This window comes from Adiantum capillus-veneris, chromosome 29, assembly GCF_014529385.1.
Source record: "Adiantum capillus-veneris isolate H3 chromosome 29, ASM1452938v2, whole genome shotgun sequence".
Classification (NCBI taxonomy): domain Eukaryota; kingdom Viridiplantae; phylum Streptophyta; class Polypodiopsida; order Polypodiales; family Pteridaceae; genus Adiantum; species Adiantum capillus-veneris.
The window spans coordinates 66,172,580-66,191,744 of record NC_140959.1 but is presented as its reverse complement, the minus strand read 5'-3'; the positions used below and the strand labels follow the sequence as shown (position 1 = coordinate 66,191,744).

Below are 19,165 nucleotides of genomic sequence, written 5' to 3'. Positions count from 1 at the left end.
TCGTTGTTTCAAGTGCAGGGAGCAAGGGCATGCCCATCGTGCTTGCCCCCACAAGAATACATGTAAGGAGCCTCCTAGAGCTACCTTGGTCAAAATTCAAGAAGAGGGTGCTCATCACAAAGGATCTCCTCTATGCCATGCTTGGGGAAAGGTAAGAGAACATGATGCTTTTATTCTCTTTGACCTTGGTTCTACTCACAATTTCATATCCACAGAGTTGGCCACCAAGCTAGGCACCCAAGCCTATGAGATGGGAGATGTCCTACCTGCCGATGGTGCTTTCAAGGGGCAAGAAGCCTCAGTCACTCCCTTACTTGGTAAATTGAGGCTCCATGTCCAAAGCTATGTGGACAAGTAGGATTTATTTATCTCTCCTCTCAAGCAAGAGGATGTAATCCTAGGGGCACCATGGTTTGATTGCATGGCTGCCAATGTTAAATTCCCTGAAAGGAAAATCTACTTTAGGTTCAGGGAAAAAGATATGTACAGAGCTGCTAAGGAGTTGGGTAACACCATACCCATTGTACATACACAAGATTTCAATAATTCAATAAAGAGCTCTATTTTTGTGTACATGATTTTTGTTAAAGATTCTCAAAATGAATCTAATGCTTTAGCAAAAGAAAATATAAACAATCACAAGGAATTAGAGTTATCCAATTTTCTCAAGGGATTTTAAGATGTTTTTATTGAGGACATTCCTTGTGAACTACCTCCCAAACGAGGTAATGACAACCATGCAATTGAACTTCTTCCAGGAATTTCACCGCCTAATAAACCTCCTTATAGAGTTTTTCAAGCTCAACAAGAGGAGATTATGCGGCAAGTGCATGAGTTAGTTGAGAAGGGAATGGTTAGGCCTAGCTCATCTCCATTTTGTTCACCCGTGTTATTAGTGCAAAAGAAAGACGGCATATATTGTAGGTGTGTTGATTATAGAGCACTAAATAGGATCACATGAACTATTTGACCAATTACATGGATCTTCTATCTTCACAAAGATTGATCTTAAGTCATGGTATTACCAAATCCGAATCAAGGAGGAGGACATACCAAAGACAGGATTTAATACTCGTTTTGGACATTATGAATTTACAGTTATGCCTTTTGGACTTATTAATGCTCCTGAAACTTTTAATCATCTTATGACCGATGTATTTCAAGAGCATCTTGATGATTTTGTTCTTGTCTTCTTTGATAATATCCTGGTTTACTCAAGAATCACAGAAGAACATGAACATCATGTGCGGGGAGTACTTGAACTTCTCCGGCCAAATCAACTTTATGCCAAACGTAGCAAATGCACCTTCTTCACTGACAAGGTGGAATATTTGGGATTTATTGTATCCAAGGATGGTGTTTCAACTGATCCAAGTAAGATTGAAGCTATCATATCTTGGCCTACAACAAAATCAATACGAGCAGTATGATTATTTACACAACACAAAAGCTAACAGTAGCAAATGTGACTTTGATCACCTTGATGTAGGAACAAAGAAGTCCCCAATGAATAAGAGCAAACACCAAAGTAATCAGAGGATCTCTTATGTTCTTGGAGGTATCCTTATTGGGCTTGCAGTTACCGGGTAAGGAAAAACACTTGCCTGCCTATTACAACCATTGTTCCTGTCAATGCTCAACCTGTACTGTCACCAAGTGATGGTCCAATTGTTCTCATCTTAGCACCCACTAGAGAGCTGGCCTTCAAAATACAACAAGAGGAAACAAATTTTGGGGCTTCATCAAAGGCAAAGAGTACATGTGTTTATGGAGGTGCACCAAAGGGATTGTAGATAAGGGATCTTCAAAACGATGAGGAGATAGTCATAGCCACACCCGACCACTTGATTGATATGCTCAATGTCCATAGTGTCGGATAGAGATCCTAGAATGACCAGTAATTTTTTGAAGGGTCTCTTTGAGAATTTAGGGTACAAGGCTAAACTTCTCTTCGGCCTATCATCTGTAAACGGATGGCCAAAGTGAAATAGCTAACCTAACCATCCTTGATCTACTAAAAGCTTATGTCACAAAAGTAGACCAAAAGTCCCAATGGGAGAAGTAATTACCCTTAGTGCAGTATCCTTACAATAACATTGTACATACTTACACGAGAAAAGCACCTTTTGAGGTGATAGAGGGAAAATCAAAAAGTCCCTTGCTACTCAAGGTACATGGAAAGATCTTTGCTGCAGATGAATATAGCTAAGACCTACAAGAATCTTTCCAAAATATTAAGAATGCTATATCCATCTCTCAGCAAAGGCAAAAGACTACTGCTGAATAAGCACAGAAGAGCCCTAGCCTTTAAACAAAATGATTAGGTCTTGCTTAAGTTTCCCAAGTCTTGATTAAGGCACACAATGGGAAATAATCCTACGAGACACCAAAAGTAGTATGCTAAGTTAGCAAAAAGGTACTATGGTCCCTTCCAGATTCTTAGACCAATCAATGAGATGGCCTATCAACTCAAGTTTACACAATGCTTTCCACGTGAGCCTACTAAAGCCTTACAAAAGAGAGCCACCTCAAGAAGCAATTATTGAAGACCCACCAGAGATCGAGGACCAAGAAGAGGTGTTACAGCTCGAGTCCATTCTCCGACATGAAGACAAGGTATTACGAGGCGATAAGACTATCCGACGATATCGTATCAAGTTTAAAAATTATTCTTTTGAAGATGATAGATGGATGCACGGCATACAATTAAAGGATAACATAAACCTTGTCAATGCTTACAATGATTCCCTAGAGTAAGCAAATGTAAATGTATAAATGGACAAAGTTTTCGTCTTATAAGACTCTCTTTTTCTTTATTGTGTGCATATGTTAATGAGTATGCATGCTTAGGATCATGTTTGTGGAGATGACGTCTCTCGAACACCAAGTAGAGCTTGTCACTCTTCTATGGAAGATTGATACGGATTAATGTGCAGACATGCTTGCGACAGCTAACGCTCTCAAACACCAAATGGACTAGTCATCCATTCTGGGACGATGTCGTAAGGTAAAATAGGGGTCCTCTACCCGCTAGCAAACGGACTAATGACTAGGCTTTATCTTCTCTACCTCATAGTCGAGGATAACTATGATTTCAAGAAAGAGGTAATGTCATAAAAACTAATATCTAATACTTTCAAATGATTTTCTCATGTTAAACTGATCATTTAATATGGGGAAGTACCAGGGGAGTAAAAGCTAGAATATTGGTAAAGCTGCCAGACCGGTCTCTGTCAAGGATCCAAAGGAGAGAAAATAGGGATCCAAAGGGGGATAGTCTGCAAAAGAGCAATGTGCTTCAATGGGGCTTAAAAGACTGTTCATCTTGATTAATACTTCCATAGCCTAAGGTCTCTACTTTTTTATTCAATTGTCCAAAGGCCAATGTATCAGAAAATTGGATGATCATGGGAAGACTAAAAATTCTTCCCCCTAGGAAGGAGGGGGGAGCCCATAGTTTAGGGGATGAGAGAGAAATACACACACACACACACACTCAAAGGATCCCCCTTTACACAAAGGGAATACTAGACACATGTCAAGTTCCTATGCAAGTTGCCCCCAACCTCCCCTCAAATCTTATTGGATGGCCATAGAGGTTGACCAATGAGAATTAAGCTAGAGTAAATTTAGTCTAATCAATTAAGAAATGCTTGATAAAAGAACCAATAGAAATTAAGCTCCCTAGAAGACTATTGGATAGTCTACCAAGGGGTCCAATGAGCATTTAGCAGCCCAATGGTTTGCCTGATTCCTATTGATCAGAAGACTAAGAGGTCCAATGAGAGTTTAATTGAATTAGTTAAATACCTAAAGCTCTCACAAAAGGGGAAATGGGGACACATTTCACAAGGCTATCAATTATGCTTCTAATTTATGATTGGCTAAGCTTTACGTGGCCCAATGGGATGCCAGATGAGCAATTAGCAAGGGGGTCGACCAAGATGAGAGAGAAGGTTGCTTTTGCCTCCAACTCATTGCTACACACACACACACAACTCATGTGTGCAAAAAGAACTCCATGTCCTTCTCCAAGAATTGAGAAGTAGAGGCCTACACCAACAAGTCTTGGCTATGGAATGCAAATTCAACCAAGAGCCAAGCTTCAATGGCATGCTCATCTCCTCTACCATGCTAATTATCAAGCTATGCTATTAGAGTGATTATGTGAGGAGAATACTTCTTTCTCGTAAGATTCCTCTTGTTCCTCTCAATCTATCCTCATTCCCTACTAGCTCTCACCATTTTTGAAGGTGTAAGGTCTCTGACCCCGACCAAAAAGAGCATTGTGTACCATGTAATGATCATAATGGAAAAAAGTTACTATTTTTAGCAGTTTTCCGAATTCTGTCGGTGCCATGATGTTTAGAATGTTTTAAAGCTTCGAAATGTGAATTAAAATAATTTTTGTAAAAAATTTCCAAAAATAGAAAGTTTTTGGTCACCCGACCCGTTCAGTTTTGACCGTCTCGAAAAACTGCACCCGTACCCCGAATTTCAAAAAATGCATTTTCGGATCCCGAGGGCTGCTAAATATGGCAGGTACTTGGGCCGGTACGCCTTAGTTAGAGCTTGCTATAGCAATTTTCGGCATCAAAATCCGACTCGTATGACCCGTTTTAGCCCAGAAGCAATTTTTCCCAAAATTGTCCGGGGAGACATCGGGGGCCCGAGGCTGTGTGGGAACTGGTTCCAGCCCACTCCAGCTCAGCTTTAGCAGCTAGGGGGCGCCCTCTTGCCTTGTGGGAGTCTTGGGAGTGTTTCTAAGCTTGCTACTAAGTGTGAGAGTCAGTTAACCAAGCCAACTGGACACTTGGTGGGTAGGCAACTGGACTTGCCATGCTTAACTGAAGTACCTCCCAGATGCAAATAGCAACCCAGATCGATTTTCAGCTTGAGGAGGCCTATTTAAAGGTGTGATCATACACACACACACATATGCTCATACACACACCCAGTACACACACACACACCTACACACACCTTGGGGAGGTGCTGCCGGCACACACACAGTTTTTGGAGGAGAAGCAAGGAGGGAGGTGCTGCCGAAATTCTCATCTTGAGGATTCATTGGATCAGAAAAATCAGAGGATTCTCAGCCCCTAATCACGGTAATTATGGTTTAATTTCGGTTCTTCTTAATTCTCATCATTATTCTCCCAAATTCTTTGTCTACTATGCCTACTTTCAGCTATAATTCCCTATAGCTGCTCTCTCAGTTTACCTAGCTATACTCCATTACATAATCATCATTCAATTAGCTAAATTATGCAGCCATTCATCATCCTTAATCAAGGATTAATACATGATTAGGAAAGATTCTCTCTCTAGGCAGCATAGTTAATAAATTGTCAACAGGTAATAATGTAGATTTGATGAAATTCACCCTTTTACCATTCGATAGTAATGTAATTAATTAGATTCAAAAGAATTCTCTCACATTAAGATGTGATTAAGGTAAAAATTAATCCTTCATTAGGCCAATAAGAGGAGAATTTTCTATCACATATGCATGCGGTAATTCTGCATCTTCAAATTGCACTAAGAAAGTGATCGAGCTTGCTTACTTCATCTCTATTGCAAGTCAATTAGTAAAATTCTGAATTCTTAATCATCTAAGCCAAGTGATTAACTTTAGATTCAGTTCCCATAGGGTAAGAAAAGTATTAACCATAAAATTGCTAGGTCGCGAAGGAGGAATCTAATCCCTCTTGCATAAGGAGGATTCTTTAATAATTCTAATCTGCCATTTGGTTGTTATGATGCTCTCGGACTTTAGCTCTTTCCTTCAAGTTTATCGTTTAACACTAGGTTGGTAACGGGACAGATTTATGTCCTAGGACACTTTTATGTCCTGTTAACTCGCAATTTTGCCCGAATTAATTCTAAAAATATAAATAGGACTAGTACATGGGACCAATCCTCAAATTTCTCAAAAGACTTGAAAAAAACTTGGAATTAATTTCAAACCGGTTGCATGCCAGCAAGGTTGGGTAATTAACTCAATCAATAATTCAATTGATGGATTTTATGACAATTGGCCAATTGTCCATGGCATGTCGTGCAGGAAAAATGCTTCCATGCGCGTGCCTAGGCTCTAAATTGGGGGTGGATCTTGACCGTAGGTTGAAGAGGGGATCCAAGGGTCGAGGGTGAAAGCCCCAAAACCCAAAATTGAGTGAGCCCTTGAGCGGGGTCTGGCAAAAACCGATTTTTCCCCTCTTGAAGCTGCCGAATTTTGCAACATAGATGGCTTCAAATCAGAGGCGTTATGCTGAAGGGGAAGTTGGTTGCAGACGTGCTGGATGCTACCCACAGTTTTTTCAAGCCCAAGAAGGTGCACTCCTGTAGGTCCCGACAGTTTGGTTTGGGGCATCATGGGCTGAGCAAGAATTTGGAGAAAAGCATACAGAGGTCTTCTTTTTTGGTGTCCTGCAAAAATACTCAATTAAAAAGCAGAAGTTCTCTTGCCGATTTGAAGGGGATTCAAAGGATTATTCAGCTTCATGGGATGATGTTGCAGAATTTGTTGTGCGGAGCTCTCAACGGGTGCATTCTCCTCAAAGAAACTGTGAGGTAAGACAAGAATCTACACCTCCACCTTCTTCATTTGGAATTGGTGAATCAAGTCATGCACCTATGCTATCAAAACGTAATTTGGGGGCTGCAAATGATTTTGATGCCCCGCTTGTTGGGGGGGAAGAGAACATAACGCATGTTGAAGAAGAGGCTGAAGAGACTCCACTTGACCCAACCCCACTTGGTAGGAGTCCTGGAAGACCACCTAAATCACATAAGCGGGGTAGACCAAAAGCATCATGCATGCCTGCAAATGGCACACCTAAAAATGTATCACCCGAATATAGTAAATCTGCATGTGGTGGCCGACCTAGAAAATGTAAGCCTTCTCATGCAGGGGGCAGACCTGGCCCTTCAAGCAGCCCATTTGATGTTGCTAATGATGATGAAAGTGATGATGAGCATGCATCAGAAGGTTAGGGGGTTGAATGTGGTGACAATGAAATATTGGAAGCCGAGGGTCCTGTACTTGATGACTCTCCTGATGGAGATGCACATTTTGTTGATGTGATTCCTCCACAGTGGAAGAGTGGTGATGAATTAGAGCAAGAGCCACATGGTACATTTCGGGCTCTTCCACCTTTCAATGGTGTCAAGGGACCAGACTTGGGACATATGCCACGTGAATTTTGTGAGTTTCATTTGTTTTTTGATGCTCTTTCCACTTGACCTTGTTGATCATGTTATTAGTGAGACTAATGCATATGCCGAGAAAGAGAGGCAAAGGTGTGGCCGGTTACATGACTCCATGCGAAGATGGGCTCCAATAGATCGGCATTCTTTCCTACGCTTCATGGGTGTAGCTTTGGGCATGGCACTACACTACATGCCGTCAAAGCAACATTATTGGAAAGATGAGGTAAGAGGCTCCCTTCTATTTCCTAATTTTGGTGAAAAGATGAGTCAAACTACATTCCAGCAAATCAAAAGGTTTTTGCATTTACGGGACAATGCACAAAGACCACCTCGGGGAACTAGAGAGCACAGGTTATGGCAATTGCTTGAGCTAGAAGAGAGGTTGAATTACACTTTTCAAAAGCATTATAATTTAGGTCAATGTGTGACTGTGGATGAACGCATAATTCCTTCTAAGTGTAAATTGAATCCATGCAGAGTTTACAATCCCAAAAAGCCTCATAAATTTGGTATCCAGGTTTGGAATCTATGTGACTCCGCCATAGGGTATAATTTTGCATTTCAAATCTATGACAAGATGCCATGTACTGAATTGTCTTTTTATGTTGTTGCAAATTTGGTGAAGACATTGCCAAGAAAAGGGCACCATGTATTCTTTGATAGGCACTTCACATCTGTGAAGCTTTTGGAGCACCTAAGAAGTGAAGGTCAAGGTGGCACCGACACTTATGTATGTAACATGAAGCACTTTCCCGCCACCCAAATGTTGCATTTGGGTAAGAGAGCACGGGGTGCTTGTCGGTTTGCTTATTGTAAGAAGCAAGGTCTTGTTGCTTGTTCTTGGATGGACAAAAAAGAGATTCTTTTTGCTTCTAATTGCTATGGTGTGCAAAAAGGTGAGGTGTTGCGCTTGGTTGGTGATAAGAGATTGCCTTTCTCATGTCCGGCACTTGCCGTGAAATATAATGCATGCAAGGCTGGTTGTGATGTCTTTGATAGCATGGTTCTTGGTAGTGGCTATAGCTTGCAAAGTACAAGGCATGGTTTTAAATGGTGGCATGCAGGTTTTTGGGGTCTCATGGATTCTGTTTTTACAAATTGCTGGATTATATGGAAGGAAATGTATGGCAAAAAGGATGTGTGTAGATTTGACTTTATGCTCCATATGCATGAGCAGTTGGTGGACAATGCATTTCGGCCTTATGTATGCAAGAGGCCAGTTGTTGAGGATGCATACAATGGTCACTTTCCTATCCGTTTGCATGATGTAGCCAGCAAGTACTGTGTCGTTTGTTCAGCTAAGCGAAAGAAGCTTCTTTCGGAGCATAAGGAGGTTGATAGCTCAAAGCCATCACGCACCATTTGGGGGTGTGGTAAGTGTCAAAAGGTTATGTGTGTTGACCCTTGCTTCAAGGAATTCCATGCAAGGGTTGTTATCGGCTTTCTTTATGATGGGCGCTCAAGAGTCTCTAGACGACGTCATCCGCCCTTATGTAACTTCTCTGTATCACTCTCTCTTTATGTGTAGGTATTTTTTTCATACATGGCTGGTTTTTGTGCTCATTGACTCCCTTTTTTGTTTGTTTGCAGGAAAGCTTTTGCAGGTGGGATGCTATTGTCTGGTTTTTGATGTAAAATGATGGTTTTTGCTGCAGAATGCTGGTGTATTTTGCTACAGAACAGGTTTTGTGCTCATTGACTCCTTTTTTTGTTTGTTTGCAGGAAAGGGTTTGCAGGTTTCAAGCTACTGGCTAGTTTTTGCTGCAAAATCCTAGTTTTTGTTCATGGCTGGCTGTTGTTCATGGCTGGTGTTCGGCGATGGTTGGTTTTTGTTTATGGCTGGCTTCTTATCATGGCTGGGTTTTGCTAGGTATGTCTATTATGCAAAAACCTTTTGTATTAGCTTTCTTCTTGCTTGTATGGATGTATCATCATGGTTTTTTTCCACTTGTGATATGGTTATGGCATCATAAGCCTGCTCACCTTTGCGTCATGTTTATGGTATCCTGCAGGCAGCGACTTATACCTTCCTTTTGGTAGCAGCGGATACACATGTAGTGGCTAAAGAAACTATTACATGGAAGATTGTGTTTTGATTGCAGTGGTAGCAGATAGTGATGATAGACATTTTGGCCAGTTTTAGTGTGACATGGATATTATGTATCACCTATATGAGGCATTTTGTCAAGTCTTTTGTCACTTGGAATTGTGCTTTGCATTGCTGTTTTTGCATCAGACTCATGACATGCTTGGTTATGGAACGGATTCTAAATTGTGCCAGACTTGGTGATTAGGTTTCTTCATGTCTTTGCCTTGTGAAGTGTGTTTCACCATGTATATCTTTGCATCAAGTTTGTGAGGTGCTTTATGCGTATGTATTGAGATGATAATTTATCTTGCCATGTATTTTGAACATGGAATTGCAACATGTGCTAAGCTATGGTTATTATGGCTTTAGTCGTCTTGGTGCATAGCCCTATCAACTTCATCTTTGTTGGTTTAATTCTTCTATCTAATGCGACATGTTGATAGGTGAATAGCCCTATCAATTTTATCTTTGTTGGTTTAATTATTTCTATCTAATGCTTTTGTTTTGTGCTAGGCTTGATCATGGCCAAATCTACCCTTCATCTCTAGAGCAAATGACAGAAACTTGGTTCGCAGAGTTTCGTATGGGTGTATGCTCATGGGTGTGTGCGTGTGGGGTGTGTGTGTGTCGGAGTATATGTTCATGCGTGGTAGTATTTGTGGATACTATGCATGATGTAGCTAAAGGGTTATATCGTCTTGTGGTTCACAACCATGAGCTTATAGCTGCACTTTTTTGTTATAGGTGAATTTGATCTTTTCCTGGATTCATCTAGGTATATATTAGTCGTCTTGGTCTTTATCTTGCCTTGTATTTTTGTCGGCTTTTATGTTTTTGTTGAAACATGGAATTGGAACATGTGCCAAGTTATGGTTATTATGGCATTGTTGCCTTGTTATGGCCAGGGCTATATTACAATGCAATGAATAGTTTTGAAGATGTTAGAATGCTTATTATGGCTACTATTTTGGCCAATGTACATATGGTTCTTTTCCAAATGGTTGTATGCTATTGTTCATTAGGTCTATCTATCCTTGCGACTATGTTCATTGTAACTTACGTTGGTTGAAGAGTGGTATGTGCAAGTTTGTGGAAGTGTGGTGGTAATACCAACAGGTTATGCATGTTGAGATGGAAGCATTTGTTTTTGGTTATAGGTTGGGGCCTTGACATGTTATCTTTGTGTTACTTTGAACGGCTCTACTAAGAGATTTCTTTATCTTTGAGGAAGAAAATACTTTGTTCTATAATGTTTTTTAATTGCTATTGTGCATATTATTTTCATGCCATCTATTTGTCATTGTGTATTATATATACCTTATCATTAGAGCTTGATACAAGCCTCCAATTTTTTTCCTCTGCAATATAACCTACTAGTATTACAGTGTTTTGTAGTTGTAGAATGTCGTGAATAATCTCCTTCTCATTATGAATGTAAAAGGCAAATAATTGGCTTCTTTGTGTCGATGACATCTAGGAAAGAGTTATAGTTCTCATGAAGTGGATGGTATACTAAATTGAACTCTCATTTAGGTATTTGTAGCCCGACATGTGCGTACACCCCAAACTGTCTAAAAAACATGCTAATTTGGAGTAAAATGTAAACCATCTAGTAGAATTTTTGAGGTAGTGAGCACTAATTTATTTGAAAGCTATAATATTGTAGATCCCTAGAAAAATGTCAGAATGGCTAGACCAATTTTTATTTTAGAATACCAAGTGATGTACTAATGAGATTCCCTGTTTTTTGTTGTTTGTTCAAATGCACTTACTTTGAGAGATCGGTTCTCCCATTGGATTGTACATTTTACCATACTTATAATTTTTCCAAAAGCACATGGGTATTGTGAATGTGCTCAATGAAGGGTTTTGTGAATGGAGTCATCTTCTAGGAATTGTAAAGTTTTTCTTAAACCCTGCAAAGGACACTTTTATGTCCTGTTAGGTTACCAACCTAGTGTTAAAGTAGTGAGTAAAATGGCCCCGGTTAAGAGAACTCGCTTCGGTGGTGCCTACGACCACGAGGCGGGAACGAGCAATACAAATGGAAAAGGAAAAGCTCTCATGGACGAATAAATACCGCCCATCTCACGGGACATTGACGAAGAAATGGAAGAGGTAGTCACAATTTTATTCAAGTTGTCTAATTTAACATCGCATACGATAAGCTAGGAAAGAACATACCCCCAAACATGTTGGAGAAATCCGACGGAAACCTCGGTATTTGAATTCATTGTACATTTAAGTCTAAGGTAGGAAAGAAATGATTGATGGATTTACTGTTTGCAATAGGAAAGAATGTCTGCTAGGGAAAATTTAGCTCGACATGTTCATTCTATTTCCAATGTTGAATTAGTCCTGACCCCCCTACTGATCACAGGGGGCAGAGTTCCTAGTTAAGGGCTCTTGAATCCACGACTGCCGGTTAAGCGGTGGATACCCACGAGTGCTGCTTAAGCGGTGGGAACCCACGTCTGCTGGTTAAGCGGTGGGAATGTCCATGTCGTGCTTTCTATGCGGTGGATATACCTAGTTGTATGGGCAGCTAGGCGACAACGGGAGGAGTAAACTCTCGCTAGAGGGGGGATGTTGTACCTTCAAAACATTGGAATTTTAATGAATAAGTTAGAGTAGAATTTTTACTAGAATACTGTCTTGGTGCCGCTTGCAATGCTGATTGAAGGGCTGTCTTAATGAACATTGTGATTCGGAATCTAATTAAGGAATGTTTATGTTGAACAATTATTGTGGTAGTAATTAGGACACTCAAGGAAGTGTGAGTGTGGGGGTGGAAAGTGGGGGCTTGGCTCAGGTTGCCGATGCCTATGAGAAGGGTGGTCCCGATTGGTCGGGAACTCTCTGTCCCCATAGTGTTTAAATCGATACTAGTAATACTCATTGCCCCTAGAGTGGTGAAGTCTCAAGTGTACGTGCCTCTGAAACATGGGGAAAAAGGCACTCGAGGATTCTCTCCTCTTGGAAAGTGGGTCTTAGGATCTCTAGAAGGTTTAAGTACGCTTCCCCTGCGAGGTGGAGCTAGATCTCACTGCTAGTAGGCTCGAGCTCGACTCACTTTGTGATGAGAGATCGTCCGCTAGCTGAACCCTGAACCACTTTGTTTGCTTTCGCTATAGATCTAGTGGCCACGAAGTTCACCATCAGATCCGCCATTTGATACGGCGGGGTGGGGACCTCACACCTGGTATCAGAGCTATAGGTTTACGAACCGGAAAAGGATGTTGTTTGAAATTTTATAAAAATAAGGGATAGTAGGATAGCTCATACTCAAAGCTTGAGCATGACGTTTCCCAGAATAATGACATTGGATTTGTCTAGTGGATTGTCTCCTGAGTGATGTTAAAGAGTTTTACTCGTTGAGCTTGTCGGGATTCAGTGGGTTCCACATGATGTTTTTTTGAGAAGTCGTTGGTGCGACTAGTGCTGCGGGCAGGTAGCCTATTGATGTACATAAAGTTATAAGTATAGATCAAAGCTCTTGAGTAAAGTTTTTACCATTATTTATTGGAAAATTTTGGATGTATTCAATGGAATTTAAACTAATGTTGGAATGGTTAAATCCTTTGTGATAGATGTACATAAAGTTATAAGTATAGATCAAAGCTCTTGAGTAAAGTTTTTACCATTATTTATCGGACAATTTTGGATGTATTCAATGGAATTTAAACTAATGCGGGAATGGTTAAATCCTTTGTGATAGATGTACAGATTAAGTAGGCTGGTTAAGCCCAAAAGTTAAATTTTGTCTTCAGTATGGAAAAGCCTAGATTCATTTGAGAAGAGTGCTATAGTAATGAGTTTTATACCATTGGATAGGAACCGCCTGCTGCTCTCTACTCGGCAGCGCAAGAGAAGAAGCTCCTCCTTAAGCAAGCTCAACCTCCACTCTTTAAGGGCGAGGGGGCAAATGTGGAGAGAGATGCGGAAGTGTGGATGGAAGCAATGGACGATTACTTCGAAGCTGCGGGAACCCAACCCGTGAATCAGACCATGCTTGCAATGTTCCGCTTGTTTGGCGATGCCAAGATATGGTGGAAGCAACATTGCAGGGATTTGGATATTAAGGGATCTTCCCAATCTTGGGAAGACATCAAAGCTGCAATAATGGGACGTTATTTACCGCCTGCCTATAGAACCTTGAGGATGAATGAATTCTTTTCACTTCGGCAGCTGAATTCATCTGTCGAAGAATATTATGCAAAGTTTGTCACTCTTCGGAGATATGCTCCTAAGATGACCTTGGAACAACATGTGGCGAGGTTCTGCCAAGGACTAATCGATCCCTAGAATACTCGATTGGAAGCTCTCAGGCCAACGACACTACAGGATGCCTTGTTAAGGGCCAAGCCGTTAGCTAAAGAGATTCAAAGGGCTACCCAAGATAGTCAATACTATTTGTCAAAGAGGGCCAGGACAGACAACTGGAGTAACAGACCAATCAACCCTGCATATGACCATCGTCCGGTAGTAGCTACTACGGCAGCTACCAAGTTTCCCAGTATAAGATTCTTTGAGTGCCAGGAGTATGGACATTAGAAAAGTCGATGTCCAAAAAGGATTTCCCAAACATCCGGTGCTAATAATGTACCTTTGAACGTCAATGGGCGAGGTCAACCAAACGGAAGAGGAGGCCGAGGAAGAGGATACATAGGACAAGGAAGCGGAGCTTTCGCTAATGCCGCAGTGAGACAACCAACTGTGGGTGATGAAGCTGATGAGAGAGCAGCTCTGTATGCTGCAACTGCTAATCCTAGTGAGCAATAATTCAAGCACCAGGATCTCATCAAAGTTCAGCATAATAAGACGCATAAAGCTAAAGACTGTTCTATTGTCAAAGGATGTCTTTACTTTAGACAAAGGATATATGTACCTAAGTAGTTAGCATAGAATTTATCTAGATGCATTCTTGAGATGAGGAAATCTCAAATTTTTCTCGTTGGGGAGGTTGTAAGGTCTCTGACCCCGACCAAAAAGAGCATCGTGTACCATGTAATGATCATAATGGGAAAAAGTTACTATTTTTAGCAATTTTCTGAATTCTGTCAGTGCCATGATGTTTAGAATGTTTTAAAGCTTCGAAATGTGAATTAAAATAATTTTTGTAAAAAAATTCCAAAAATAGAAAGTTTTTGGTCACCCGACCCGTTCAGTTTTGACCTTCTCGAAAAACTGCACCTGTACCCCGAATTTCAAAAAATACATTTTCAGACCTCGAGGGCTGCTAAATATGGCAGGTACTCGGGCCGGTACACCTTAGTTAGAGCTTGCTATAGCAATTTTCGACATCAAAATCCGACTCGTATGACCCGTTTTAGCCCAGAAGCAATTTTTTCCAAAATTGTCCGGGGAGGCATTGGGGGCCCGAGGCTATGTGGGAACTGGTTCCAGCCCACTCCAGCTCAGCTTTAGCAGCTAGGGGGCTCCCTCTTGCCTTGTGGGAGTCTTGGGAGTGTTTCTAAGCTTGCTACTAAGTGTGAGAGTCAGTTAACCAAGCCAACTGGACACTTGGTGGGTAGGCAACTGGACTTGCCATGCTTAACTGAAGTACCTCCCGGATGCAAATAGCAACCCAGATCGATTTTCAGCTTGAGGAGGCCTATTTAAAGGTGTGCTCATACACACACACACATATGCTCACACACACACCCAGTACACACACACACACACACCTACACACACCTTGGGGAGGTGTTGCCGGCACACACACAGTTTTTGGAGGAGAAGCAACGAGGGAGGTGCTGCCGAAATTCTTATCTTGAGGATTCATTGGATCAGAAAAATCAGAGGATTCTCAGCCCCTAATCACGGTAATTATGGTTTAATTTCGGTTCTTCTTAATTCTCATCATTATTCTCCCAAATTCTTTGTCTACTATGCCTACTTTCACCTATAATTCCCTATAGTTGATCTCTCAGTTTACCTAGCTATACTCCATTACATAATCATCATTCAATTAGCTAAATTATGCAGCCATTCATCATCCTTAATCAAGGATTAATACATGATTAGGAAAGATTCTCTCTCTAGGCAGCATAGTTAATAAATTGTCAACAGGTAATAATGTAGATTTGATGAAATTCACCCTTTTACCATTCGATAGTAATGTAATTAATTAGATTCAAAAGAATTCTCTCACATTAAGATGTGATTAAGGTAAAATTAATCCTTCATTAGGCCAATAAGAGGAGAATTTTCTATTACATATGCATGCGGTAATTCTGCATCTTCAAATTGCACTAAGAAAGTGATCGAGCTTGCTTACTTCATCTCTATTGCCAGTCAATTAGTAAAATTCTGAATTCTTAATTATCTTAGCCAAGTGATTAACTTTAGAGTCAGTTCCCATAGGGTAAGAAAAGTATTAACCATAAAATTGCTAGGTCTCGAAGGAGGAATCTAATCCCTCTTGCATAAGGAGGATTCTTTAATAATTCTAATCTGCCATTTGGTTGTTATGATGCTCTCGGACTTTAGCTCTTTTCTTCAAGTTTATCGTTTAAAGTAGTGAGTAAAATGGCCCCGGTTAAGAGAACTCGCTTCGGTGGTGCCTACGACCACGAGGCGGGAACGAGCAATACAAATGGAAAAGAAAAAGCTCCCATGGACGAATAAATACCGCCCATCTCACGGGACATTGACGAAGAAATGGAAGAGGTAGTCACAATTTTATTCAAGTTGTTTAATTTAACATCGCATACGATAAGCTAGGAAAGAACATACCCCCAAACATGTTGGAGAAATCCGACGGAAACCTCGGTATTTGAATTCATTGTACATTTAAGTCTAAGGTAGGAAAGAAATGATTGATGGATTTACTGTTTGCAATAGGAAAGAATGTCTGCTAGGGAAAATTTAGCTCGACATGTTCATTCTATTTCCAATGTTGAATTAGTCCTGACCCCCCTACTGATCACAAGGGGCAGAGTTCCTGGTTAAGGGCTCTTGAATCCACGACTGCCGGTTAAGCGGTGGATACCCACGACTGCTGGTTAAGCGGTGGGAACCCACGTCTGCTGGTTAAGTGGTGGGAATGTCCATGTCGTGCTTTCTATGCGGTGGACATACCTAGTTGTATGGGTAGCTAGGCGACAACGGGAGGAGTAAACTCTCGCTGGAGGGGGGATGTTGTACCTCCAGAACATTGGAATTTTAATGAATAAGTTAGAGTAGAATTTTTACTAGAATACTGTCTTGGTGCCGCTTGCAATGCTGATTGAAGGGCTGTCTTAACGAACATTGTGATTCGGAATCTAATTAAGGAATGTTTATGTTGAACAATTATTGTGGTAGTAATTAGGACACTCAAGGAAGTGTGAGTGTGGGGGTGGAAAGTGGGGGCTTGGCTCAGGTTGCCGATGCCTATGAGAAGGGTGGTCCCGATTGGTCGGGAACTCTCTGTCCCCATAGTGTTTATATCGATACTAGTAATACTCATTGCCCCTAGAGTGGTGAAGTCTCAAGTGTACGTGCCTCTGAAACATGGGGAAAAAGGCACTCGAGGATTCTCTCCTCTTGGAAAGTGGGTCTTAGGATCTCTAGAAGGTTTAAGTACGCTTCCCCTGCGAGGTGGAGCTAGATCTCACTGCTAGTAGGCTCGAGCTCGACTCACTTTGTGATGAGAGATCGTCCGCTAGCTGAACCCTGAACCACTTTGTTTGCTTTCGCTATAGATCTAGTGGCCACGAAGTTCACCATCAGATCCGCCGTTTGATACGGCGGGGTGGGGACCTCACAGAAGGTTTTTGAGGTCTTGGGACTGAGGCTAGGGAAACTAGGTGTGTTTTTCAAGCATAATTTGGTGTATGAAGCTTCCATCTTCCTTACACCAACTAGTTTGATCAAGGAACACAAAGATTGTATTGTACAATAGTCTCCTTTGATGGGAGAAGCTATAATACAAAGCCTTTATGGAGGGGGGACCTACTCCATGTAAATCCGGTCCTCAATTGTTGTCAATTGTTCTATTTCTCTCTCTTTTCAAGTATTGTCACTGCCAAATTAGCTAGGCGTAAGCTGATATGTTGCTTTCTCAATTAAGTACTCTCTCTATGCTCATTAGGAACTTTTTCTTAATGAAATGCTCACTATGTTATCAATTTCGGCTACACACAATTTACTAGTGCATTAAATGTTAGAAGTTGAGAAGTCCTACCATTCTCATATGCACTCAAACTGTAAGGTTCCTTTTCTTTCATAATGTATGGCAGACAAGGAACCAATGTGTGTATGAAGGAGATCTTGATGTGGCAAACTTCGCAGAGATTATACAAGAAAGCAAACTGCTGATATGGACGCTCGAGTGCAAGCAAAACTTGGATGATTGGTCTAGGGCTACCCATGCTGTGATTTCAAAAGGCATTAAGTAAAGCTTAGAACTTTTGATCACATTCTGTGGTGATAGGCCTCGTTAAAAGATGGCTAGCGTCCAACTTGTAATCTTAAGCACCTCAAGGCTTGATCTGAGCTTGAGCCTGGTTTTGTCATTTTATGCCATGCTTAATACGATTCACTCACGAATTGTGAGTTTTACTATTATTTATTTTTTTTTAAATTATCCTTAGCTTGCCGTGTGGCATTAATTGCTAATCATCAACAAGTTGGATCCAATGGTCCACAATTGCTCCTAAGAGTTTTATGCTTTACTAAGGCCTTAGGTATTCCAAGGGTTTCATGGTTTACTAAGGCCGAAAAGCAATATATGTGTGTCCTCGTATGAAGCCAAGTCGATCAATGAAACCCAAGAACCAACTATTGCAAGTGACGATCCCCTTGGACATAAGATTGACCTCCTTAGCCACTTGCCGTTGAATCGTTCAGAAGCTATGTGGTCAAAAAGGAAAAGAAAAGCAAAAAGTGAGTGTCTATTGTATCTTATCTTGTGCCAGGGTTGCTCCCTTGTTAGCCGAATCTAGTACGGTCTCTTCTTACGATGTGTTGTTCCTCGTGGCTGATTTGACATGAGGTTATGGTGTATTTCTTGTGTTTTAGTAATATAATACTCTTACATAATGTAAGAATTGAAAAAAAAATGGCAAAATTATTTTCGAAAAGTAAGCGGTTGTTTTTCCTACAGCTTTCCGAGAACAACAAAAAAAAAAAAAAAAAAACGTTACACTTTTGCAATGCCCCTTTAACTTTATTCTTTGGTCTCTTGAAGAACAATGTCATGCTTAATTATTGATGTCTCACTTGTACATATTAAAGTTTTGTGAATGGACCTCCTTCTAAAGTTAAACATGTGACATATGATGTGATTATTCCCTGAAGCTCCAAAGTGTTAGAGCTTGTACACATGATGTGAGCATCCTTTGAACTCTTGACCGTCATCAATGGAGCAAAGAAGTTACTCAACACTAGCAAACTTGGCAGAGCTTTGAAATGCATTTTTTAATAAAAAAAACATTTGTTGGGGGGCTTTTAGATGCACATTATTTACATCATTTGTGGTTAGGGACTTGTTTTTTTTTTTATAAATGCAACCGACAAATTTTATACTGCCTGTTTTTGGGTGTTCGGCGGGTCAGTCACCGATTGCCATACATCTTGTATCATATTGTAGTGTACTCTCTCTCTCTCTCTCTCTCTCTCTCTCTCTCTCAAAATTAGAAGCACAACTTTTGAATGTAGTAAGCCAAGCATCATCTACTTTTATGACACCTTCCACACTGTTTCCTACTTTGGAGGCCAAAGCAAAAACATGGCAACATTCCGGTCCACCATTGACAAGACTAACTCTTTGAAGCCTTTGGTGCCTGTTTCAAAATTCTAAGTAACTCTTCTAGTTCCATTCTAAATATGCAGAGGGGATGGTTAAAGTTGGCTCTCTCTATGAATGATTTGGGT

General features: G+C 40.8%; 1 pseudogene; it reads left to right on the top strand.

The window, feature by feature from the left end:
- The first annotated feature begins 6,249 nt into the window (after window positions 1-6,249).
- Window positions 6,250-8,990, top strand: LOC147419336 (uncharacterized; annotated as a pseudogene).
- The last annotated feature ends 10,175 nt before the right edge of the window (window positions 8,991-19,165 follow it).